The 27977-nt window shown below is 43.8% G+C and overlaps 1 protein-coding gene and 1 pseudogene across 1 annotated transcript in view; both read left to right on the top strand.

Annotated features, from left to right (window-relative positions):
* Positions 1-27977, top strand: part of LOC147120556 (low-density lipoprotein receptor-related protein 1-like) — a 2135446-nt gene that overhangs the window by 1918018 nt on the left and 189451 nt on the right. The gene's annotated exons all lie outside the window — the stretch shown is intronic.
* Positions 13526-14808, top strand: LOC147120557 (proteasomal ubiquitin receptor ADRM1 pseudogene; annotated as a pseudogene).

Raw genomic sequence — 27977 nt, 5'->3', positions numbered from 1 at the left:
CCTTGTAAAATTGCAACAGAAAGGAATTGGTATGCTTGGCATGGTTATTATTGTTTTCACTCGGGTTGATTTTAACTGCTCCCACCAGGTGGGAAACGGGCAGCAGGAGTCGGAAAGGAAAATCAGCGGGTTTAAAACGAGCGGCTGATCCTCTGCCATCCATTTCCCCCCACCCCCGACGGGAACAGTTAAAATTGACCCCAATGAGTTTGGAAAAGAAAACCAGCAGACCTGAATTTCAGTTAAGAAAACCACAATCTGATTTAAGGAATTATTTTTCCCTACTTTAAGTTACTTTACAAAATACCCACCCACTGGCATAATGAATACTGTCTCAATTGAAAGACTCAAAAGCCAAATCAATGGATTCTTGCCTCAGCAGGGAATAGAGATGCACTAATGGGGGAGCAGGATAAGAACTGTTTGTACAGTGTTGAATGCAGTAAATAATAGGACAAATTGTATTGGGTGAATGACGTTTCTCCAATTTTTACCTAATTATATTCTTACAGTTAACTGCAACACTTTGCGAGATACTTTTGTTCTTTTTGTCTTCTAATCAAAGGGAATAAGTTGAGTTAACAAGCTAAAGCACTATACGCGAAATAGCACAATAGTGTTTGTAAATTATACTTGTTATGAACCTGACTGATATTGTCCGTACCATAGGCATTTGAATTGCATTCAGAGAAGTTGCTGCAAAAGGTTTGGTGATTTTGTTTGCAGAGAAGGTTTGGTAAATTTTGTACAGCTTAGAGACATTATGAAACACCAGCTCTGTCAATTAATTCATAAGGTACAAGCCCTAGTTGATGTTAGAAAATTAACCATAATTAGGAGATTAAAAGAAGCTAATCATACCCTTTTGACAGTTTTCTCAACAGTACATTATAGTAAGAATCCACTGTATTTCAAGCATCGCTTACATTCTTACTGGCATGACAGGTCAAAAAGTAAATTTAAAAACAGAATTTAAGCAGCCAAAATGTTTCATAACTTGAAGATGTCATCACCCGTGTTCAAAGCCACGTTAGACTTAAGACTAGGGGTGTTCAGTCACATTTTGTGAACCGCATGCCATTCTCATTTTGTAAAGTGTAGCTCTATAATTGGCCATAATGCATATTGCCTTATTCCCTCCATCATTGAGTTAACATGACCTGCTACTGGCTGTTATTCATTGAGCATCCACAGCAGTCACAAGTGTGGCACTGAGGCCTAATGTGGGCAGGGAGTGTTGTCAGGTGGGGTGGGGTGGGGGGGGGAGGCAGCATCTGGAAAGGATCGTGGTTGAGCATTGCATGGAATATGTCAGCATTCTCAACTATCATTTTTGGAAAGCCTGCTAAATTCAGAATACTTGCCTGAATGCGAGTTGGGGAACAGGAGCCAATGGCCCGGATTTTGCGGTGGTAATGACCACAAACTGTCAGCAGTCATTGTCATTACCCCTCTGAAACTGACCATATCTTTAGGATTTAGTGCATGCGCAATTAAACGCAGAAATCCTGAAGTTGCGGTCAGTCGTTCACTGCTCCGCCACAGGCTGTGCTGTGGACCCCATCCCCATAGCCGGCAATCCGTGAAATCCGTGGAACTTAAGCTTTTCCACACTAATATCGCTGTTAAACACCTCATTAAATGTTAAGTCTTGTTGGAATAGGTGTAACTTGGGTTTTAACAGCATATTGACTGCTAAACAACTGTTCTGGCCCTGAAAAGCTAATTTTATATTCGTGAAATGTCAAATTTCTCCATTATGATAAAAATTACTAGATTTTTAAAAAGACTATTTAAAAAAAATGTGTTCATGATATTTTACTTCTGCCTTAACCCCTTGTGTATCTCCCAATCTTTATTTCACGCTCTGCAACATTTTAAAAAAGGGCAGATAATTGGTGCTTTTTATTTCCTGGTAAGCGGTCTGTGAGAATTTGTCAATGTGATTGGCTGCTTAGACAGCTTGCTGACATCACTGCTGCTGTTCGCTGGAGTTCCCCTTTTTGACAGCGCTACAATCAATTTCACGTCGAGAAAGCTAACGTTCTCGCCACAGAGATCCTGAGATCACTGTGGGCAGCATTTTTCAAGGTCAGCAGCGATTGCCGTCACTTCACTGCTGTCTGCAACTTACGGGACTATACATTTTTCATGGGGTATTTGCATAGCACTGTAATTGTGGAACAGCAGGCAAAGTTTCTTGAGTTTTAAAATGCAGAAAATAATAGATAAATAAATTGTAAACAGAAAAACATAATCTTGTGCAGCATGCTAAGTGCAAACCCTATGGCCTTCTGGTTATTAGTTGCACAGAAAGGGTAATCTGTTCTCATGAAGCACTCAAGACATTCGGTTGAAATATAGGTATCCTGTGGATCATTTTATAATATATCTTTGGCAATTCGACTTGAGTTTGAGAAAGACATTTTTATTTTTATTTGTTCTGATCTATCGTCAAAGTTTATCTCGGGTTGGCAGTCATTTTGAAACAATCAATGATAGAATTTAAGGTTCATTTGCCAATGTTACATGCTTTGCAATGTATGCAGATAAATACAGTATCCACTAAGCAATTTGCCTGTTATTTTGATGAGAATTGTGAATCTATTCCTTAGTTTTTGATAATTTTGTTATGGACATGTAGAAAGAGAACTAGTATCCAATAGTAACCCCCTTCCATGGAGGAGGATAATAACACAATTTTTGATTTAAAAATTTGGGTAGTTCATCTCAAATATACTTAGTTTTTTGTTTCTTTTCCTTCGGGTCTTTGTTCTTCGATTGAAACATCAGCATCACACATGTATTCAGAATCTAGATTTTAATTTCTGAGGTTGAAATATCTGTTTCATCAAATCTCCAGATAGTGAAAGGCTCCTGGCACCTTCCCAGACCTGGTGTCAGCCTCCATACTTGAAAACCCATCTTTACTGTCTTAATCTTCAAGTAATAAAATTGATTTTTTAATGTTCCCCTTTTGTATTCAGAATGCCAGCAATAATTATCATAATTTCTGTCTCTTGACTGAATTTTCAATTAGATGCTCCCTCTTGTGTCTAACTTATCTGTTTCAGCATTCATGTCTGTTTTAGTGCTTTAGCATCTTGTTATAGACACAATCAAAAACCTTAGGGATGACATTATACCCTGATTAATATTGGGCCAGCTCTTCCTGGAAAAATAACGGCGAGTTCTTGCCTCACACAAACGGCAACTTGCCCTCAATCTCCCTGTTATTTTTAAGAACTTGCTGCATTTGAACATTAATTGCCCATTAAACTCAACACAGAAAGTTTGGGTTCATACTTAACAATGTAAGTACCCATCTAACAACATGATAATTGTAAATGCAATGCCAATCAACCTCTCTGGCCCAGAAAGGGAACAATTTAAATTATTGAGTCTCATTCCTTCATGTAGTAACTTCTTCATGATTTCAAATTTAGATTTATTTCTTACTTTTCCTTTTTGTCTCTTTTTTCGCTGTCTCTTAATCCAATCTTTCTTTCCCTTTCTCTATTTCTCTTTCTGTACCTGATTTGAATTCATCCACTCTAATTTACCCTCCTTCTCCATCGTTCCTTTATTTCTTTCTCAATCCTTAAATCTCATTGCTAAAGGAGATAGACCATTGGCCTTGTCGTCCACTAAGATTTCAGATGCCCCATTGCCCTTGCAGCGCCATTATCAGCTTGCACTTCCAGCAAGTTACAGCACAAATTATATCCGAGCAGAAGGGTGCAGGAAATAGTTTAACTAACGGCGCAGCTCCAGCAAGATTTGGCCCAATAAGACCTGATCTAACGATGACCACACGAAACAAAAGCAGTAATAGCATACAGTCATATCACATTCTTAATTCTGCAATAAGCCCATCTATTCGACCACCATCAACCTTTACTGCACACTGCGTCCCATTATACATATTGCTGTTAATCCTCTCAACCTTTTCCACAATACTAGGCAGCCTTAATATTCAACAGTCTTTGTACTCTCTCAAAGGATCTTTAAAAGTCAATGAAGTTGAAGATTAAACGTATTTGAAATTCAGCAGCTTTGTCTGTCAGCAATCTCAACACAAATATCTAACCTATGCACGACTGGTTCTTCTGAAACCATGACTGCACTTCTGTGAACTTCCTATTGATGGCTTTATTCGGTCTCAGTGGAATGATGAGACAGTACACCTTCCCAGATGTAGTCAGCAATGTTTCCCCTCTCCAGTTGGAGTTAGACTTATAATAATAACTAGTATGGCAAACCAATTCTCATTTTATACCATTTCAATGGGAGAAGAGATTATTCTTGCTTTTTCTTTTTTTTAGTAAAATATTTCAGAACCTTGTGAAAGGCTTTACATACAGTCAGTGAAACATAGAAACATAGAAACATAGAAGATAGGAGCAGGAGTAGGCCATTCGGCCCCTCGAGCCTGCTCCGCCATTCAATGAGATCATGGCTGATCATCCAAATTCAGTACGCTGTCCCTGCCTTCTCCCCATACCCCTTGATCCCTTTAGCCTTAAGAAATATATCCAGCTCCTTCTTGAATATATTTAATGATCTGGCCTCCACCACCCTCTGTGGCAGAGAATTTCACAGGTTCACCACTCTCGGTGAAGAAATTCCTCCTCATTTCAGTCCTAAATGTCTTACCCCTTATCCTTAGACTATGACCCCTGGTTCTGGACTCCCCAGCCATCGGAAACATCCTTCCTGCATCTAGTCTGTCCAGGCCTGACAGAATTTTATAGGTTTCGATGAGATCCCCTCTAAATCTTCTAAACTCCAGTGAGTATAAGCCCAATCGACACAATCTCTCCTCATACGTCATTCCTGCCATCCCAGGTATCAGCCTGGTGAATCTTCACTGCACTCCTTCCATGGTAAGAATGTCCTTCCTCAGGTAAGGCGACCAAAACTGCACACAATACTCAAGGTGCGGTCTCACCAAGGCCCTGTACAACTGCAGCAAGACATCCTTGTTCCTGTACTCGAACCCTCTTGCTACGAAGGCCAACATACCATTTGCCTTCTTAACCGCCTGCTGCACCTGCATGCTTACCTTCAGCGACTGGTGCACAAGAACACCCAGGTCTCTTTGCACTTCCCCTTCTCCCAATCTATTGCCATTCAAATAATAGTCTGCCTTCGTGTTTTTGCCACCAAAGTGGATAACCTCACATTTATCCACATTATAGTGCATTTGCCATGTTTCTGCCCAATCACCCAACCTGTCCAAATCGTACTGGAGTTTCACGACATCCTCCTCACAGCATACCCTCCCTTTTCTGTAGTAAGTATATTTTCCACAGTTTATTTTCCTTCCCTCTACATTTCTCTACTTAACCCTCCTCTTCTTAAGTGATTCACTCTGGGACTTTCTGATACCTCACGCAAGCCGTCATTCTTCATATCGAAGCCTGCAGTGAGTGATAGCAGGCTGTTTGACCATGGAGTATATCACAACTAAGGATAACTTGCTTCGCCACATGAGCATTTCCAGCAAGGCTAACTGGATGGCAGTCAGAGGCAGGAATCTTCGATCCCTTCCGTCTACTCAAGCTCTGGGCAATTGTAGTGAATCTACTGAAGCCAATTGTAGTGTCCCACTGCCAGTTCATCAGGCATTGACTAGCTCAGCACAGATAGGGATTTAACCTAAAAGCTTTCTGATTTGTACTACACACTATCACATGATTCATACACGCTAGTCTAGAAGACTAGCAAAAGCTGAGTAATAACCTTAAAAAACCTGGCAAATCAAAAATGTTGTCGTCTATACAAAAAGACGATTTCATAGGTGCAGAGTGTTCATAGGTGGGGTGGGGAGATGCTGTAGAGGGATTTAAACATGAGGATGAGAATTTTAAGTTTCAGGTGTTAGGGGACTGGGAGCCACTATAGGTCAGTGAGGCGAAGGGTAATTGAGACTTGGGCCAGGATAGGATAGTGACAGCAGAGTTTTGGATGAGCTAAAGTTTACAGAGGGTGGTGGATAGGAGCCAGGGACAAGAGCATATGTATTGTCAAATCTGGCACTTTTCTACCCAGCTTAAGCTAGCACTCATATTACCTTTTCAACCTCCCACATCACCTGTTCATGTTGGCACCCTACTCTATCCCTCCAGTTTACCCCTAAGTTCACACTAGAATTTGTCTCTCCCTTCTCCCTTAGGTCACATTGACAATCTCCTGCCTCCTTAATTCAAGAGGGTAGCTTTTTGCCCCCTCTGATCACAGTGGCACATTCTTCCACACCCCTACCCTCACTATTCAAGCTAGCATTCTCTTCTTTCTTAGGCCCCAGTACAAACTGGCACATTTCTCCCTATCCCACTGACTGCCACTCCTAGCTTCTCCTTAGCACTAGTGCTGGTGCTGCTGCTCTGGGGATAGAGCTCTGCTACACACTGTGGACAGGAACTTCTGATTTCACAAAACCCACAACAGTGTGCAGCGCAAGTCCAATCCCTGGAACAGCAGCCGCACCATGCAGAAGCCTGGTATGGTGATGAGTGTTAGATCCGTGTATCTTAATGTTGTGTCCTTCAATAATCAGACAAAACACTGCAGGGAACGATCAACAGGTGTTTACTGAATGAGGGTTACTCTAGAACTAACTGTACAGATCACTACTCAGGGTTTATATACAGGTGTGGTCACTGCCGGTACTACAGTATACAGGAGCTGTAAAAAGTAGTTCTCCCCTTAAAGGTACATACATTACAATACCTCCTCTTTTAGATTAACAGTACCATAACACTCATTTAACAATTATATATCAAACTAATTACAATTAACTCTTTTAACATGCAACATTAGCTGAAAATAGTCTATTTATAAATTCAGTCTTTGGGGAGGCTTCCTGATCCTTTCTGGATAGCGCCTTTCCCGAGTGTCTTGCTCTTGGTGCGGAGGCGATTCTGGCCCCCTGTCGTCGGTTGGTTCATCAGCTTCCGATGCTACTGTTTCTGAGGTAGATGCGACCTGTACGTCGGGTTCCTCACCAGGTACGTATGGCCGAGACATGGGGTTGACTCGTTCCTGTGACTCTAGGATCTGGTCAGCATGGCGTCTCACAATGTTCTCCTCAACATCCACTGTGTACATTAGTGGCCCCTGCCATGTGCATATCGTTCCTGGTTGCCATTTCTCTGTTCGGTAGTCGCGGGCCAAGACTGGTTGCCCTACATTGAAGCTCCTTGTCGGCTTCTCATTGATGTGCTGGAATTGCTTACTCTCAACATCTCTTCGTACATTTGGTCTGAGCAAATCCAGACGAGATCTCAACCTTCGGTTAAAGAACATCATGGCCGGGGCCTGGTTGGTGACTGCATGTGTCGCATTTCTGTAGGCTAACAGGAAATTGTCCACCTTATGCTGCAGTGGAATGTCGTCATCGCACATGGCCTTTACTGCTTTTTTAAAGGTTTGTATGAACCTCTCAGCCAATCCATTTGTGGCTGGATGATACGGGGCGGATGTGTAATGCCTTACCCCATTCCTTTTCATAAATCTTCGAAACTCTTCGGACACAAACTGTGGTCTGTTATCAGAGCAAAACTGCTCTGGCAAGCCGTTCCTGGCAAAAATGGTCCGTAGGACTGCAATAGTTTTCTCCGTGGTGGTGGAGGACATTTTGATCACCTCAGGCCATTTCGAGTGCGCATCCACTGCTATTAAGAACATTGAGTCCATGAATGGACCAGCAAAATCAATATGCACCCGTTGCCACGGAGAGGAGGGCCACTCCCATGGGTGTAGAGGGGCATGTGGTGGTGCACTTTGGACCTTCTGGCATCCTGAGCAGCTCTTTGTCAGGTCCTCGATTTGCTGATCGATCCCCGGCCACCACACATAAGCCCTAGCAAGGCTTTTCATTTTCACCCCTCCCAGATGACCTTGGTGAAGCTCATTGAGCACTCTCTCCCTTAACTTGGGTGGAATTACCACTCGGGATCCACACATCAAGGTCCCCTGGCATACTGACAGCTGTTCTCTTCTGGATGAGAATGCTGGCAACAGTGAGTCGCCATGTGCTGGCCATCCCTTCACCGTCAAATCATATACCCGAGACAGTGTCGGGTCATTTCGGGTCTCCTTCTCTATACCAGCGTTAGTTACTGGCAAGCATTCAATTATAGTCGAATGAAATATTTCGACAGGATCCACCGCTGGTGCTTCCTCCGCAGTAGGCAGTGGCAGGCATGATAGCCCATCAGCGTTTCCATGCTGTTTCGTGCCCTTATACTCGATTTCATATTGGTGCGCCCCTAGAAAAAGGGACCATCTTTGTAGCCGTTGCGCAGTCATCACCGGAACGCCCTTCTTTGGATTAAAGATGGAGACAAGTGGTTGGTGGTCACTCAGCAAGGTGAACTTCTGCTCGTGCAGATAGTGGTTGAATTTTTTTGCTCCCCATATGAGGGCCTCCCTATCAATCTGGGCGTAGTTGCGCTCGGCTGAGGTTAGTGACCGAGACGCATAGGCTACTGGCCTCTCTGAGCCGTGCGGGAATTTGTGCGACAGCACCGCTCCAATGCCATAGGGTGATGCATCACACGCCAACCGAATTGGTAGTGCTGGGTTGAAATGAGCCAACACCTCTTTTGATGTGGTCAATGCTTTGCTCTTCTGGAAAGCTCGTTTACATTCGTCACTCCACTTCCATGGTACCCCCGTTTGCAGTAGGGTGTTCAGTGGGTGTAGTACGGTAGACAAATTCAGCAAGAACTTATAGTAGTAGTTCACCAGCCTGAGGAACGACCTCAGTTATGACACATTTTCCGGTGCTGGAGCCTTGAATACTGCCTCAATCTTTTCAGGGGACTTATGTAACCCCTCTTTATCAATAACGTGGCCACAATACGAGATCTGCTTCTGGAAAAACTCGCATTTGTGGCGATTAGCTCGGAGCCCATATTCCTTCAATCTAGTGAGCACCTGCTCCAGGTTGGCGAGGTGATCACTGTCATTTTCGCCCGTGACCAGGATGTCGTCCAAATAACACTGGGTCCCTGGAATCCCTTGCAGGACTTGTTCCATTGCCCTTTGCCAAATAGCCGGAGCTGATGCTACTCCGAACACCAGCCGGTTGTATTGGTAGAGACCTTTATGAGTGTTCGTGAGGTACTGTTTTGAGGCTTCTTCTTCCTCCATTTGCAGGTACGCCTGGGCCAGATCAATCTTAGTGAAGCGTTTCCCTCCAGATAGCGAGGCGAAAATATCTTCAATCCGCGGAAGCAGATATTGTACAGTGTGAAGGACTGGGTTCACTGTCACCTTAAAATCCCCACAGATGCGAACCTTCTTTGGTTCCCCAGGCGTATTACTCAACGACCTCTTCATTACAGGAACGATGGGTGTAGCCCACTCGCTCCAGTCCACTTTGGACAGTACTCCTGAATGTTCGAAACCTTCCAGCTCTGCTTCGACGGCTGGGCGGATTGCATAAGGTACCAGTCAGGCCTTAAAAAACTTTGGGCTTGCATTTTCCTCTATTTTGATTGTCGTTGTTATGCCTTTTAGTGTTCCGAGTCCCTGCTGGAACACTTCTTGTGCGTCAGTTAGCATTTTTGACAGTCGTCCAGGTGTGATGTCGTCATCCTTTTTGGCATCTACAGTCAGTGCTTGTATGGAATGCCAATCTAGCTGTATCTTCTGGATCCATTCACGTCCTAGTAGTGGTGGTCCTCCATCTGGCAATACATATAGGTCCATTTTTGGTGTTTCCTTGCCGTTATATATAACGTTCACCCTTATTTTTCCTTTGGGGTAGACTTTTTTGCCCCGTGTACATCTTCAAGACAATCTTTGTATCTCTCAAGGGTATATGTGAGAATAGCCGCTTGTAGTCCCTTCGGTTTATGACTGTTAGGGCTGATCCTGTGTCCAATTCCATTTTCACTAGGACTCCTGCTATCTTGAGCGTGACCCAGATAGTTTGGTGATCCTCCATTTTGATCACATTATGTAGTTTCAGACAACTCAGCTCCTTGCTTCCGGAGTCTGTATCACTTTTCTGTTCGTCTGAACTACTCTCCATCACCTTATGTACCTTCTTGTACTTCTGCTGTGGAGATTTCTTTCTGCTGGTTTTCTTTCCCGACCTGCAGACTCTTGCTATGTGTCCTACTTTTCCACACTGTCTGCACACTTTGTCCTTGAACCAGCAATCATTATGGTTGTGTGTTGTTCTGCCGCAGCGATAGCACTTCACTGTTCCGTATGACATTTCGTTTGTGCCATATTCTTGCGGTCTCCGTTGTATCTCTGCAGTGCCCTGTGCGGCTGCTTCGTGTGATACTGCAATGCTGAAAGCCTTGTCCAGCGTAAGATCCTTTTCTGATAGAAGCCGTTTCTGGGTTCCTTCACTTTGAAGCCCACACACAAACTTGTCCCTTAAAGTATCTGCTAGTCCCGTTCCAAACTGGCAGTGTTTCGATAGCTTGCGCAGTTCCGTTAAATACTCAGCATTACTTTCATCTTTATGCTGGTTCCTTTTGTGAAACTTAAATCTTTCTGCTATCAGCAGCGGTGTGGGGTTTAAGTGGTCCTGTAGGATTGACACTATGTTTTCAAAATCCTTTTCTACTGGCTTCTCTGGGGTTACTAGGTTTCGTATTAAGCCATACATTTATGCACCCATTGAATTCAACAATACCAGCGCTTTCTTGTCATCTGGCACTTCATTCGCCTTGCAGTATACTTCTATGCGTTCGACATATGTCGTCCAATCTTCGACTTCATTGTCGAACGCTGTGATACTGCCACTCTTCGGCATTTTTGGGTGTGGTTAGACTGGCTTAAAATGACATCTCCCACGCTTTCCTTTCTTCCCTGCTGCTGCTTAAAATGGCGTCTCCCGCACTTTCCTTTCTTCCCCGCTGCGGCTTAAAATGGCGTCTCCCGCGCTGCTGCCAATGCCGCTCTCTGCGGTCCTCGTGGCAATGGCAGCGGGTTGTGTTTTCCTGCGCGCCTCTCTCCCCCGTTGACACTGCTCGGCCCTTGAACACTGGCTGCGCTCTGCTCTCTCTCGTCTCTCTCCCCGTTGACGCCGCTTGGTCCTGAACACCGGCTGCGCCCTGTGCGCTCTGCCCTCTCTCCCCCGTCGACGCTGCTCGGCCTTTTTCTGTGCTGCTCGGTCGGCTCTAGCCGCCGCTGTCCGGGAAGGGTCTGCGGAGTACCTGTTGCCAGCCCGTTTCGCTGGACCACCGTGACTGGAAAGCCAAGCCTGGCTCTCGACAGCCTCCCCTGCGATGCTCAAATCTCCGCTGGATGACTGGGCGGTTGCCCGTGGTCGACGCCCGTGCTTCTGGACTCGACCTCCTTCCGCTGTTCTCCAGGAGCGAATCCCTGGGAGGTGATGCAGAGTTGCAGGTAGGTTCGAATCTGCTCGTCACCAATGTTAGATCCGTGTATCTTAATGTTGTGTCCTTCAATAATCAGACAAAAGACTGCAGGGAACGATCAACAGGTGTTTACTGAATGAGGGTTACTCTAGAACTAACTGTGCAGATCACTACTCAGGGTTTATATACAGGTGTGGTCACTGCCGGTACTACAGTATACAGAAGCTGTAAAAAGTTGTTCTCCCCTTAAAGGTACATACATTACAATGAGCAGCATGATTAGGATCAGCTCTGAGGGAGGAACTGGAATCGGTGCTGAATTTCTCTCCAAATACGGACAAGTGGACATTGCGTCCAAAGCAATGACTGTCCTGAGTATGCATGTATGATTATCTACTAAGCAATGGAGAAGGCGCAGCAATACAGAAACATAAGAAACATATCTCAATTTGAAAACTATAATCTGTAGTGTATTTTTCTTCCTGGCAGATTTGTTGGCAATAAATTAACAGAAAAAATTCTGGGTTGGAGAGGAGAGGTGGAGCATGCTTCTTGGTGGTGGCAGAAATACTGTAAGACAGAACCCAAACTGGTGTGTGAGAGAGACTGCATTCTTCAACAGAGAACTTCCTCAAAAACCTCAAACATTTAAATAAATTCACTCCCTTAGCCTTCTCATATATTAATTTTAAACTGTAGCTCCATTCAATGCTTAGAGCGCACCACCCAGTGAAGTACTGAGCTGCACAGGTCTGGGAAGTCCCAAGCTATAATACAGAGCCGTCACATAGTTAGCTACTTGGCTGAGCTCAGTATAGATGTCGGCCCCATTGTGCTATATTTGGGATATCAGAGAGACAGAAAACCATTCCCACAATCAGCAAAAGCAGCAGAGTAAGTTGCAGTGCACCCGTGACAGTTACACTAACCCGCAGTGTAGCCACGTGGCAATTATATTAACTTGAGGTGCAGCTCACTGATTCTTGCAATAAACTGCACAACACCCCAATTACATTAAAACTGCAGTGAACCTCTAAATCAGTTGCATTGTGGGCCAAGTTGTTTGCATCAACAGACTGCGATGTAGGCCCCGAGTGGGTTGCACTAACAGACTCCAATGCAGCTCTCAAGTCGATTGCACTAACCTACATATTCACCTTGCCAGATGTGGGAATAAGGGAGTCATTTTAACCTAATCCACCCGGCGGGAAACTGATTGGATCGGATTGGCCGCTGGTTTTGCATTCTGCCCGGTTTTACTTTCCATTGACTTCAATGGAAGTCCCAAGTTTTAAAAAGGGAAACTTGCTGGTAATTAGCAGTAGAAAGGCCTGCCTGTTTTGACCTTGCTTTAATTGGAAACAAAGGGCAGTGTTCTAATAAAAATGTGCTCTGAGGCAATAAAAAAAAAAATCTGTGTCGGTCTGACCTGTACCTGCTCTCAGATATTTTTTATCCAGCGCTGTACTTGGAGTTGGTTACAAAGCAGCAATGGCAGAAGCTGAGAGCAGGTCTGAAGCCTGTCCTCTTGGCTGGGAAAGGTGCTGTACTGGCTGCAGTGTGACCGGCACCTGGTGCAGCTTCTGTTCTTTACCGCCTCACTGCGATTTGCTCTGCTGCTAATTCTGCTGGCCGGGGAAAGTTTACAAAAGCTGCAATTTGGTGACTGAAGATATTATCCAGAGACTTTGATTTAATCTTTAGTGTTTAACCTCAGACATATTTCATTATATTCTAATTTCAGCAAGCAGCGACATGGCAAATCACATGTTATTTTGAAAGAAGCAAGTTAAAAAAAGTCGATGGAATTTCTGTGTAGTATAATCATATTGCTGCAGTCAGGAGCAGAACCTTTTCCAGTGTATCTTCCATTTGTTTATTGTGCTTAATAAATCATCTGATTGCTTAAATCTACCTGGCCTAGATTTGAGCCTACATTGTCTTGCACTGCCTCTCACAGACAAAAACAATGGTCAAAAATGCTACATTTTCAGCTGGTGTGAATTATTAACATTGTATTAATGTAGAAAAATGTCTCAAAATATGTATCCAGTTGTTGTGACATATTGGACTGGCTGGGCCTGATAGTGGAGGCGTTGCAGATAATTAAAAAATATGGTGGTAAATAAATACAAACTAGGTATTATTCACTCATTTTGAAGTGTTTAATGATGCCAGCCTCAGGAACACTGTTCCCCAGTCTGCTGGCTAGGAGTCACAGCAACCCCAGTAAGTATCTGGTGGAGTTTCAACTTGGCAGGATGTCCTTTAAAGGTTCAACAGTGATGCCAAACAAGCACAAGGGACAGATCACAAGTGTGCATCCAGCAGATGTACATCATATTCCCTTCTGTTGGAAGGACTGGACTATTGGCACCTTGGAGAATGACCTGATCATTTTTCCTGATGGCTGTGAATTTAAGTGAGTCGCCTAATGTACTACTGGGCACGTGTGTGTTGAACTTCAAGGCAGGATCCATGTTTTTTTTTCTTTTAGAAGCAGGAGCCCAAAATTGATAAAGGCAAAGAGTTATGTTGTAAAGTGAATGAGTACCTGAACAACCCATGCCTGGTGCCGTAGGTGGTAGAGGCAACAGGGCCATGAACTGGTAGCACTTGAAGCAGAAAGTGGTCTGCACAATCTTTTGAGTAACATGAATCATAACCAGCTGATGGAAGCAACTAGCTGGGCTGAACTTGGTAGCCTAGGTGGTCTGGCAGGACCAGTGGGTCTCGCTGGCTTACTTGACTGTGGACGCTCTCCAACTAGTAGCAGTTTCTCAAAGCCACTTTGCTGCTATTAGTCCATCTTCGAACACCTGCAGTTTACATGACTTCAGTGCCTTCTGTTGCTGCAAAAACAATACCAGTATCAGCACCTGCTACAACATAAACAGCAGTGCCAGAGGCGGCCGCAGCAGCAGCAGTTCCAAGAATACGAGCAGAATCAACTAGCAGCTCTGCATTTGGATCTGTTTCTGCTCCAGCCCCTGGGTCTGTAAGCAGCTGCATGATTTGCAGAGTATCTTGGCCAGCAGGAATGTAAACACAGGGCAGAAGGCAATGGAGTTGGCCAGTGTTGACAATGGAGATCATGGCTCCTACTCTGCCAAATGCAGAGGTTCAAGAACAATTAATACCATATCTTTCAACAGGAGAGTCACTACCACTGCCTGCAGAAGAAATTAAAAACACAGTAACAGTTCCTCTGTTTGAACAGGCCATTAGCATGTTCAGCGCAGCATTGCTTTCGTGACAATTGGGACCAGTAATGAGCTACTTGGTTTGCCAGCAAATCAAAACTGTAGAAGCAGCTGGCAAAGGGGATGTGGAATTATTGGCTAGAGCAAAGTAAAGTAGTTCTGCATACTTGAGAACAAAGTTGGCTGAAAAGGAGGGAGGCAGAAAATTCAAGCACAAGAAGGATAAAGAAGAGGATAGAAGTTTGGACTGAAAACTTTTCACCCACGTTTTCCTTTCAACTTTAAACTATTTGGAAAGATTTTTAAGTAGAGGATAATATACTAATTTTAAAGATGAATAATGTTTCTACTTTACAACAGTGATGACAATACAAAAATACTTCATTATCTGTGAAGCCCTTTGGAGCATGCTGAGGTTGTGAAAATCACTATGTAATTGCAAGTTCTTTGTCTTTCTTCAATGAAATGATCAATTAGTATGTGCACTAGTAAAGACACTTTTCAAAACAAAAACATTGGCCCAGTAATTTGGGTCCCAACGCGTGAGTAAGCACCGTGTACTCATGCATGGGACCGATGGAATTGCCGGTTTTCTGCATGCATAGCGCATGCACGGGAAACCGGCATTTCCGATCCTCTGAACCAAGGGGTTCAGAGGTCGAACGCGTGTGCGCAGGAGTCTGCGCGTGCGCGCTGAAATTCCTTTTTTTTTAATAGGGTTGCCCATGCGATAAGGCCTCCAGTTTTTACGCGAGAAAAAAGCAGACGTAAGTACTATGCATAGTAATGCCTCTGCTATCTCTTCCCTAGATTCTTTTAAAATGTATGGATGCAATCCATCCGGACAAGGGTTTTTATCCTCTTTAAGTTTGATTAGTTTATTTAATATACCCCTTTTTATTTTAAATGCACTTATCTCATTACTAATCTCATCATCCTATGTCATGTCCACCTGTTCTATCTCCTGAAGCAAAATAATTATTTAATATTTCTGCCATCTAGCTATCTTTACCTGTGGTATTATCCTGTCTATCCCTTAATGACCCTATTCCCATCCCAACCTTTTTTTATTGACGTGCCTATAAAATATTTTACTATTTTGTGTTATGTTCCTTGATAGTTTAATTTCATAATTCCTCTTTGCCTTCCTAATTGTTTTTTTTTACTTCTCTCCTAATCTTTTCATATTCTCTCTTATCATCCCCTCCCCTGCTGTCTATGTACTTAATATATGCCCCTTTCCTTGTTCCCTTATGGCTTTATTCATCCATGGAGTATCACTATTGTTTAGTTTGTTCTTTCCTTTTAGCGAAATATATTTTTCCTGCACTCTGTTGAACAGCTTTTTAAATGTTTCCCATTGCCGTTCCGCATCATTGTTTGCCAATATTGTTGCCCATTTTTTTCCCCAAGTTCTATTCTCAGCCCCTCAAAATCAGCTTTTCTCCAAGCTATTAACCTGGTTTACATCATACTTATGACCTTCTCAATTATCATCTTAAAGCGTGTTATATTATGGTCACTATTGCCTATATGTTCCCTTACTTTTACTTCTCTTATCTGCTCTGGTTCATTCCCCATTACTAGATCCAATAGCGAATCCTCCTTTGTTGAGCTTTTTACATATTGGGTTAGAAAGGAGTCCTGTACACATTGTAGGAACTCCATTCCCTTATCCCCTTTACCTACCTCTTCTGTCCAATTAGTATTGGGGTAGCTGAAATCCCCCATGATTACTATTCTATTTTTTTTTACTCATTTCCCTAATTTGTCTGCATATTTCTTCCTCCACCTCCCTTCCACTATTAGGTAGTCCGTAGACTACGCCTATTTGTGTGATTGATCCTTTATTATCTTTTATCTACATAAGAACATAAGAAATAGGAGCAGAAGTAGGCCATTTGACCCCTCGAGCCTGCTCCGCCATTCAATAAGATCATAGCTGATCTAATCTTGGCCTCAACTCCACTATCCTGCAGCTCCCCATAACCTGTGACTCCCCTGTAGCTCAAGTATCTGTCTATCTCCGCTTTTAATATATTCACTGACTCAGTCTCCACAGCTTTCTGGGGTAGAGAAATCCAAAAATTCACGACCCTCTGAGTGAAGAAGTTCCTCCTCATCTCCGTCTTAAATGGGCGACCCCTTATCCTGAAACCATGCCCCCTCTAGATTCCCCCATGAGGGGAAACATCCTCTCAGCATCTACCCTGTCAAGCCCCCTCAGAATCTTATATGTTTCAACAACATCACCTCTCATTCTTCTAAACCCCAATGAGTATAGGCCCAACCTGCTCCACCTTTCCTCATAAGACAATCATTTCATCTCAGGAATCAACCTAGTGAACCTTCACTGAACAGCCTCCAATGCAAGTATATCCCTTCTTAAATAAGGTGACCAAAACTGTACGCAGTACTCCAGGTGTGGTCTCACCAATGCCCTGTACAGTTGTAGCAAGACTTCCCTACTTTTATACTCCATCCCCCTTGCAATAAAGGCCAACATTCCACTTGCCTTCCTAATTACTTGCTGTACCTGCGTGCTAACTTTTTGTGTTTCATGTATGAAGACACCCAGATCCTTCTGTACTACAGTATTCTGTAGTCTCCCTCCATTTAAATAATATTTTGCTTCTCTTCTTCCTGCCAGAGTGGACAACCTCACATTTTCCAACATTTATACTCCATCTGCTAAATTTTTGCCCACTCACTTAACCTATCTAAGTCCCTTTGCAGACTCCATTTGGATTCTATTTTTGTCTTGCTGATAGCTACATCACTTTTTTCTACTGCCATTATTTTATCCCTAATAAGTACAGCTACTCCACCTCCCCTTTTTCTCTCCCTATCTTTTCTAAATATGTTATACCCTGCAATGTTTAATTCCCAGTCCTGATTTTTCTGTAGCCATGTCTCAGTAATCCCTACTATGTCTGGTTCCTCGCAACGCATGGTTGCCTCCAGCTCCCCTGTTTTATTACGGACACTGTGTGCATTGCTGTACAGACAGTTTAACTCATTTTTAATAGGAATTCCTCTCACTTTATGTTTAACCTTTTTAGACTCCTGTTCTATAACTCTATTTATTCCCTTGAAAACTCCAGACAATTGACAATTTACTGAATTAAAGAAAGATCGATAATTTCTCATCTTGGATCACTGGACTCTATACTAGTAGCTGCAAGTTTTTGTGTAGCAAAATTATCAGGCAGTAACAATGAAATTCCATTCCCTTGCCTGTGGAATTCAGAGTCTGATGAAGTCCCAGTAGTTTGAGATCTTCATTTTACAAAAAATATCTTGCATTTTTTTCAATCGCTGCCGGAACTAGGTCTGCATTCCTCATCATGTATCAATACTGTTAACCACAATCAGGCTTGCATTTATGTAGAACCTTTCACAACCTCCCAAAGTGCTTTACATCACAACAAGGTCCCACAAACAGCGATGTGATAATGTCCAGGTAATCTATTTTAGTGATGTTGGTTGAGGGTTTAATATTGCCCAGGACACTGGGCAGAAATCTCCTGCTCTTCAAAATAGTGCCATGGGATCTTTTACATCCACCTTAGAGGGCAGATGGAGCCTCGATTTAATGTCTCATCTGACAGTGCAGGACTCCTTCAGTGCTGCAATGGAGTGGCAGCTTAGATTTTGTGCTTATGTCCCTGGACTGGGATTCTGAACCAACAACCTTCGGATGCAAGAGGCAAGAGTGCTCCCTCTGAGCTAACATTATAGTGTCATGTATCAATGAGGCTACCTATAATGTAGGTTTAAAAATTCTAATATTGATATATTGTGTCAGCTGTGGATCAGTTGGTAGCTCGCTTGCCTCTGAGTCAGAAGGGTTGTGGGTTCAAGTCCAACTCCAGAGACTTGAGCATAAAAAATCTAGGCTGACACTCCAGTGCAGTACTGAGGGAGTGCTGCACTGTCGGAGGTGCTGTCTTTCAGATGAGACGTTAAACCAAAGCCCGTCTGCTCTCTCAGGTGGACGTAAAAGATCCTATTGCATTATTTTGAAGAAGAGCAGGGGAGTTATCCCTGGTGTCCTGGCCAATATTTATCCCTCAATCAACATCTAAAAGTCATTATCACATTGCTGTTCATGGGAGCTTGCTGTGTGCAAATTAGTTACAACAGTGACTACACTTCAAAAAGTACTTCATTGGCTGTAAAGTGCTTTGGGATGTCCAGTGGTCATGAAAGGCGCTATATAAATGCAAGTCTTTCTGTATAAATAAAAGACATGTAAACTCTCCACATGAATTCTGATTTCTATTTCCTTGATCAGGCAGACTGGAAAACTCGTGAGTGATGAGTCAACTTAACCAGCAGAAATAGAAAACATTTTTTCACAGGAAGGCATCGAAGCATGAAGCACGTCACGCTGTCATGTTTTTCTGGTTTCAAAAGATAATTCCTACGGTCTTGTTTATGTTATACAGCAGGGAAAGCAAAACAGCTTGAACCAAACCATCACTTGACGCAGCTAAGTTATTTTGATGCAACAACTGGCAAAATTATTTACACAGTTGTCAACCTAACAGCAATAAAATCAAACCATTCGTCCCATCAATGGTACTTCCCCAGTTTGCTGAACACTCTACATTGGTGTTGCTTGTGGAAGTGTACATAATCTTTCATGATTGGCCATGACAAATCTGCTACTATATACACGCAAACCTTGCAAAATGCTGGGGAACGAAAAATTTTGTCTAACCTCTGCATCAGTCATGTAATACAATCTTAGTCGCTTGAAACTTAATAGGGGCACTGTGCAACATATCACTGAAGCATAAAATTGGTATTGCAGGTCGGGCACCTTTTACTGAAGCCACCAGATTTTCCTTTCCATTAAATTACTGGAACAGCAACGTCAATTTAATGCTCCAGCAATCAATAAGTTGAAAATTACCCCCATTTTGTTTTATCGCAATGCAATATCTTTAAACTAATGAAGGGAAATGTTGCCTGTAGTCCAAGCTGTACAGCTCCTGCAGAAATGACAAACTCCTCCAGAAGCGTGCAGTTATATTTACCATGTACTGAGTTACAAAAATTAGTTTACTTTAATTTCTAAAATTAAGCTTTGACAAATGGCCAGTATATACTATAGGTGAAACATGAAAAAGGCCCAACTCGTGAATATTTGTCTTGCCAAAATAACCCACTATAACTAATGGAACACAAAAGATGCTCGAGTGTTTTAGAAAACACTTGAACACTCTTAGAGTTCAATTGGTTTTATAAACTGCTCCCATAGTGTGATTCCCTTTGAATCATTCAGATGTGCAACAACTTTGACACATTGGTGTGCACCTGACCTATGTATAAGGCACTGTCATTTCCATTCCTTAACCCATCAAATTATGAGTCACATTGCAGCTGGAAATACTGGTATTTGTTATATCAGCATCATCCGGTGCTGTAGATTCAATTAAATTATGCCTGTCACAGCATTCTGTCAAAAGCAGGAAAGCATTCAGTTCACTGTTCCAGTGTTTTCAAATGAAAGATCTATTTTGCTTCAGCTCTTTTCTTCTGTTTCCATGGAGCTGTCTCATTGTGATCTATATAGCTTTCACCTTTTCTGACCATATGAGAAATTTTCAGTGCCGCCCAGATTCAAAGAGATGCTGTCCCATGCTGTTCAAAATATACAGGATATTGCATGGAAGGGTCTGACTTCTGATTTTTGTTTACCTGGATAGATTGACTGGATAACTCACGAGTGACAGTCATGAGTGAATTATGATTATCGTATGGGAAGATAAAATATGTTCCTCCATATATTCTATTTGGCAGACACAAATTAATTTTTTATAAATATGATATTTATTTTATATAGGTATTGTAATGTAAGACTGTTTTAAGCAGCAGAGGATGCACGAATGGTAGCGTTGTTACTGTGATGTGAGTGGGTATTTTTTAATGTGCTGGACATGGTCAGTATAGAAGGGTACATTGAAGTGTAGAGGGGCAACTGGAAATATTACTTAACAAGAGTGGAATGTTTTAGGTCTCTTGGATGGAAAGTTCAGAGGAGAAGGAAGGTGTAAAGTCTGTGGGTTGTGCAGTTAATAAATACACAGACTTCAGAAGTAACAAACAAACAGGTCTTTACTATTCGAAGGTCCGGGCGAATCTGCCCCAGCAATCCTGCCACAACACTTATATACTGGTGTGGTCACTATCGGTATTACAGTATACAGAAGCCAAACAAATAGTGCCACACCTAAAGTAGTTCTCTTAAAGGTGAACGATTACATTCAATAGTTCCCTTAAAGGTAGACGGGTACATACACTACAGAAGGTGAGAAACAAAAGTAATTAACTCTTTGTTTCCTTGCTCAGGACAGTGTGCCCCAATGCATTTTCAATATATTTTTAATGGTGCTCGATTAGGATAGTAGTCTCTTGGAGCAAGAAAACTACAGGGTCTATGCATATCTGAAAACAAGAGCAGTGAGGTCTATATGTGTTTGTAGAAGCAAGAGTACTGCAGAGTCCATATGAATCTTCTTAATGACATGAGCAATAGTTATTGACAGGCCAGTCCAGAGTATTAATTAGTTAAATGGAATCATATATTAAATTACACTGCCAAATCAATATAGAGTTTAAGTCAGAAATTGTCATGCTAAAACTGTACAGTGGCTTGGTCAGACTCTATCCTGAATATTGGCACCAAGATACATGAAAAACATTCAAGCTAGGGAGGCAGTGCAGAGAAGAGCCACAAAGTTGAACATTAGGGTTAAATGAGTGAGTTATGTGGATAATAACTATGAAAGGGGGTTGACAGTGGTCCTTATGGTAGTATCATTAAAGATATTGGGCCAAAATTTGCTGTTGGAGGCGTACCTCCGGAGTACACCTTCGACCCCCCAAAAAAATCTGAATGTACCTGCTGGCTCCCAGGCATCGGAGACTTCGGGTCCTGGGCCTGCAGGTGTACACCTGCGTAAAGGCCCACGGATCCCAGGGACGCAGGCGGTTCGGAAGCGCCCCTGGGATCATGTAGGCCAGGTCAATCAATTAGATAGGGGATTCCCCTTAAGCTTATGAGAAATAATTAACACAATTCTAATAAAAATAAATATTCCCATGTTCAAAATTAATTAAAAGTCCATTTAATTAATCAATTAAAAAAAAAAAAAAAAAATTTTGGAAAAATAATTTTATACATTTTAATCCAGGCCAAAATTTACATTAACTAATTTTAAATGTCTTTGCATGTTATAATCAGTTAAAATTTTAATTTAACCTTTATTTTAACCCTTACACTGGTAGAAGCAGGCCTGATTTTACCAGGCGTAAGGGTTTTGTGGGCATTCGCTGGGCAGTAGTTGGGCAAATAGCCCAACTCTGCACTAGCAAAAGTGTTTTTGGGGCATGTGCGGACTTGCGCATGCAGAGGGCTTACGATGGCCCTGCAAAATTTGGCCATTAAATGTTATGGATTACGTAAATCTAGAGCATTACTTCAAGGTGTGCCAGAATTATAGAATAAGTGAGAACAGAAAAGGGCAGGTAATGAAAGAACAATTTAAAACATATGTAAGGAAGAACCTCTTCATACAATAACTACTTTGGATCATCTTCTGGCAGGACAGTGGAGACAATACACCTTGAATTATTTCAAGATACCTTTAGAGGATCTGATAGTGTTGGATCCGTGGTTCAGTGGATATGCTATTATTAAATAATCACACGAATGCTGTACATTAACAAATAACAGGTCTTTACTGGAGGAGGGTAGTCTCTAGACTGGGGGTACAGAGGCATGCGCAAAGCTTATATACCGGTGTGGTCACTGCCGGTACTACAGTATACAGGAGCTGTAAAAGTAGTTCTGACTTAAAGGCACATGCACTACAATTCCTCCCCTTTTAGATTAGTAGTAGCCCTAATATTCAAATAACAATTAACATTTCAACATGTACTTTAAACAACAAAAGTCCATTTATAGATTCAGTCTTTGGGGCGGCTTCCTGACCCTTTCGGGATAGCGCCTTTCCAGAGGTTCTTGTTCTTGGTGCAGAGGCGACTCTGACCCCTTTTCATCGGGTAGTTCATCGGGTTCCACTGCTACTGGGTCTGAAGTAGATGCTACCGGTATGTCGGGTTCATCCCCAGTTACTCGAGACATGGGGTTGACGCGTTCCTGTGACGCTAAGATCTGATCGACGTGGCGTCTCACAATGTTCTCCCCGACATCCACTGTGTACATTAATGGCCCCTGCCTTGTACATATCGTTCCGGGTTGCCACTTCCCTGTTCGATAGTCACGGGCCAAGACTGGTTGCCCTACATTGAAGCTCCTTGTCGGCTTCTCATTGATGTGCTGGAATTGTTTGTCCTCAACATTTCTTCGCACATTTGGTCTGAGCAAGTCCAGACGAGATCTCAACCTTCGGTTAAAGAACATCATGGCCGGGGTCTGGTTGGTAACTGCATGTGTCGCGTTTCGGTAGGCTAATAAGAAATTGTCCATCTTATGCTGTAGTGGAATTTCATCGTCGCACATGGCCTTTATCGCCTTCTTAAAGGTTTGTACGAACCTCTCAGCCAATCCATTTGTGGCTGGATGATACGGGGCGGATGTGTAATGCCTTACCCCATTCCTTTTCACGAATTTTTGGAACTCGTCGGACACAAACTGTGGTCCATTATCAGAGCAAATCTGCTCTGGCAAACCGTTTCTGGCAAATATGGTCCGTAGGACTGCGATCGTTTTCTCTGTAGCAGTTGAAGACATTTTTATCACCTCAGGCCACTTTGAATGAACATCCACTGCTATTAAGAACATTGAGTCCACGAATGGACCAGCGAAATCAATATGCACCCGTTGCCATGGAGAGGAGGGCCACTCCCATGGGTGTAGAGGGGCATGTGGTGGTGCATTTTGGACCTTCTGGCATCCGAAGCAACTCTTAGTTAGGTCTTCGATTTGTTGATCGATTCCCGGCCACCACACATAAGCCCTAGCAAGGTTTTTCATTTTCACTCCCCCCAGATGACCTTCATGTAGCTCATTTAGCACTCTCTCCCTTAACTTGGGTGGAATCACCACTCTGGATCCACATATCACTGTCCCCTGGCATACTGACAGCTGTTCTCTTCTGGATGAGAATGCTGGCAACAGTGAGTCGCCATGTGTTGGCCATCCCCTCACCGTCAATTCATATACCCGTGACAGCGTCGGATCATTGCGGGTCTCCTTCTCTATATCCGCGTTTGTTACTGGCAATCGTTCAATTATTGACGAATAAAATATCTTGATAGGGTCCACTGCTGGTGCTTCCTCCACAGTAGGCAGTGGCAGGCGTGATAGCCCATCAGTGTTCCCATGCTGTTTCGTGCCTTTATATTCTATTTCATATTGATTCGCCCCTAGAAACAGGGACCATCTTTGTAACCGCTGTGCAGTCATCACTGGAACGCCCTTCTTAGGATTAAAGATGGAGACAAGTGGTTGGTGGTCAGTCAGCAAGGTGAACTTCTGCCCATGCAGATAGTGGTTGAATTTTTTTACTCCCCATACTAGGCTGAGGGCCTCCCTGTCAATCTGGGCGTAGTTGCGCTCGGCTGAGGTTAGTGACCGAGACGCAAAGGCTACTGGCCTCTCCAACCCGTCCGGGAATTTGTGCGACAGCACCGCTCCAATACCGTAGGGTGATGCATCACATGCCAAATGAATAGGTAGTGCTGGGTTGAAATGGGCAACACCTCTTTTGATGTGATCAATTCCTTACACTTCTGGAAAGCTCGTCTACGTTCGTCATCCCACTTCCATGGTACCCCTGTTTGCAGTAGGGTGTTCAGCGGGTGTAATACCGTGGACAAATTTGGTAAGAACTTGTGGTAGTAGTTTACCAGCCCGAGGAACGACCTCAGTTGTGACACATTTTCCGGTGCTGGAGCTTTGACTACTGCCTCAATCTTGTCAGGGGACTTATGTAACCCCTCTTCATCGATGACGTGGCCATAATACGAGATCTGTTTCTGGAAAAACTCGCACTTGTGGCGATTAGCTCGTAGCCCATACTCCTTTAATCTGGTGAGCACCTTCTCCAAGTTGGCGAGGTGATCACCGTCATTTTTGCCCGTGACCAAGATGTCGTCCAAATAACACTGGGTCCCTGGAATCCCTTGCAGGACCTGATCCATTGCCCTTTGCCAGATAGCCGGAGCCAAGGCTACTCCAAACACCAGCCGGTTGTATTGATAGAGACCTTTATGAGTGTTGATCGTAAGGTAATGTTTCGAAGCTTCTTCTACCTCCATTTGCAAGTACGCCTGGGCTAGATCAATTTTGGTGAGGCGTTTACCTCCAGATAGCGAGGCGAAAATATCCTCACTTCGTGGAAGCGGATATTGCACCGTGTGAAGGACTGGGTTCACTGTCACCTTAAAATCCCCACAGATGCGGACCTTCTTTGGTTCCCCAGGCGTATTACTCAACGACCTCTTTATTACAGGAACGATGGGTGTAGCCCACTCGCTCCAGTCCACTTTGGACAGTACTCCTGAACATTCCAACCCTTCCAGCTCTGCTTCAACAGCTGGTCTGATCGCATAAGGCACTGGTCTGGCCTTCAGAAACTTTGGGCTTGCATTTTCCTCTATTTTAATCATTGCTGTTATTCCTTTTAGTGTTCCTAGTTCCTCCTGGAACACTTCTTTTGCATCAGTTAGCATTTTTGACAGTCGTCCAGGTGTGACGTCGTCATCCTTTTTGGCTTCAACCTTCAGTGCCTGTATGGAATGCCAATCTAATTGTATCTTCCGGATCCATTCACGTCCTAGCAGTGGTGGTCCTCCATTTGGCAATACATATATATCCATTTTAGGTATTTCCTGGCCTTTATATGTCACTTTCACCCTTATTTTTCCTTTGGGGTAGACTTTTTGCCCCGTATACGTCTTCAAGACAATCTCTGTAGCTTTCAAGGGTATGTGTGAAAATAGCCGCTTGTAGTCTCTTTGATTTATGACTGTTAGAGCTGACCCTGTGTCCAATTCCATTTCCACTTGGACTCCGTCTATCTTGAGTGTAACCCAGATAGTCTGGTGATCCTCCATTTCAGTTACCTTATGTAGTTTCAGACAACCCAGCTCCTTGCTTCTGGAGTCTGTGTCACTTTTCTGTTCTTCTGAACCACTGTCCATCACCTGGTGTACCTTTTTGTACTTCTCCTGTGGAGATTTCTTACTGTTGGTTTTCTTCCCAGACCTGCAGACTCTTGCTATGTGTCCTGCTTTCCCACACTGTCTGCACACTTGGTCCTTGAACCAACAATCTTTCTGGTCATGTGTTGTTCTGCCGCAGCGATAGCACTTCCCTGTTCCATAGGACATTTCATTGGTGCCATATTCTTGCGGTCTCCGTTGTATCTCTGCAGCGCCCCTTGCGGCTGCTTCGTGTGATACTGCCATACTGAAAGCTTTGTCCAGCGTAAGGTCCTTTTCTGATAGAAGCCATTTCTGGGTTCCTTCACTTTGTAGCCCACACACAAACTTGTCCCTTAACGTGTCTGCTAGTCCCGCTCCAAACTGGCAGTGTTTCGATAGCTTGCGCAGTTCCGTTAGGTACTCAGCATTGCTTTTATCTTTGTGTTGGTTCCTTTTATGGAACTTAAATCGTTCTGCTATCAGCAGCGGTGTGGGGTTTAAGTGGTCCTGTAGGATTTCTACTATGCTTTCAAAATTCTTGTTTACCGGCTTCTCTGGGGTTATTAGATTTCGCAGTAACCCATAAGTTTTTGCACCCATGGAATTTAACAGAACCAGTGCTTTATTACCATCTGGCACTTCATTCACCCTGCAGTACACCTCAATACGTTCCACATATGTCGCCCAATCTTCGACTTCATTGTCGAACGTAGAGATACTGCCACTCTTCGGCATCCTTGGGTGTGCGTTAACTATCACAAATGGCGCCTCCCGCGCTTCCCCTTCTTCTCTGCTGGCACAAAATGGCATCTCCTGCACTTTCCTTCCTTCCCGCGCTCGCCCTTCTTCTCCGCTGCGGCTTCTAAAAATGGCGTCGCCCGCCCTCTTCCTTCTTCTCCGTGGCTCAATGGTGTCTCCCGCGCTCTCCCTTCTTCTCCGCGGCTCAATGGCGCCTCCCGCGCTCTTCCTTCTTCTCCGCGGCTCAATGGCGTCTCCCCTTTCTTCGCCCCGCGGACCCTGTTCAGCCTGTGAGCACTGGCTGTGCTCTGCGTGTTCTTTTTATATTTTTCGACGCCTCTCAGTCTAGAACCCAGCTGTTTCTTACCCTCTCTCCGGTTTGTTTTATTTTCCTCGACGCCGCTCGGTGTTCAACCCCCGGCTGCGCCCTGCGCTCTTCACCCCTGTCTTACCCCGTCGACGCTGCTCGGCTCTCTCTCCGCCGTCGGTCGGCTCCAGCCGCCACTGCTCAGGAAGGGTCTGCGCTGGACCTGTCGTCGGTCTCTTACTGCTTGTTGTGGCTGGGGAACCAAGCCCGGCTCTCCACTGCCTCCCCTGTGAAGTTGGATCTCTGCCTGACTGCTGGGCGGTTGCTCGTGGTCGACGCCCGTGTTCCTGGCCTCAACTTTTTTTTTTATGTTGCAGGTAGATTCGAATCGACACTCGTCGCCACTGTTGGATCCGTGGTTCAGTGGATATGCTATTATTAAATAATCACACGGATGCTGTACATTAACAAATAACAGGTCTTTACTGGAGGAGGGTAGTCTCTAGACTGGGGGTACAGAGGCATGCGCAAAGCTTATATACCGGTGTGGTCACTGCCGGTACTACAGTATACAGGAGCTGTAAAAGTAGTTCTGACTTAAAGGCACATACACTACAGATAGGAGACTGTAAAGCTTCTAACTTACACTTCCTAGTTCAGGGTCTGCGCTGTTCATTAACAATTCTTCAATCTGATTGGTTAAGGAGTGATACGCTTATCAATTACTTCATAAAAGGTGATGAGTCGAAGAAGAGATGATGAGTCGAAAGAAGAGATGAATAAGGCTTTTATTAGCTAAGAAGAGACCATGCTTCTTCGTGAGTGACTGAACAAGTCTGAACGAAACCCACACAGTGGTGGGTGGAGTCAGCTGAGGCATGCCTCCATACACAGCGCCACCCAGAGGTGGCAATATACAATACAGTGGTTTACCACATTCACCCCTTGTTTAATGTGAAGTCCGGCGGGGTGAAGGGTACTACAAGTTAAGTCTATCAGGAGGCCTTGTCTGACGTCCTGATCGTCGTGGTGGCGGCGGTGGCGTTGCAGCATCCGACGTCGGGTCTGGTGTCTGGGTGGTTGGCGAAGATTCCTGGGGCTTTGGCATGCCGTCTGCAGGGGTTGGGTTGGGAGGGGTGGTGGGGGATAACAGTGGTAAGGGGGATAACGGTGGTAAGGGGGATAACGGTG

This window comes from Somniosus microcephalus, chromosome 4 (assembly GCF_052327205.1).
Source record: "Somniosus microcephalus isolate GS21.2 chromosome 4, FLI_Smic_1.0, whole genome shotgun sequence".
NCBI classification, from domain to species: Eukaryota; Metazoa; Chordata; class Chondrichthyes; order Squaliformes; family Somniosidae; genus Somniosus; species Somniosus microcephalus.
This window is presented reverse-complemented; position numbering and strand designations above follow the sequence as displayed.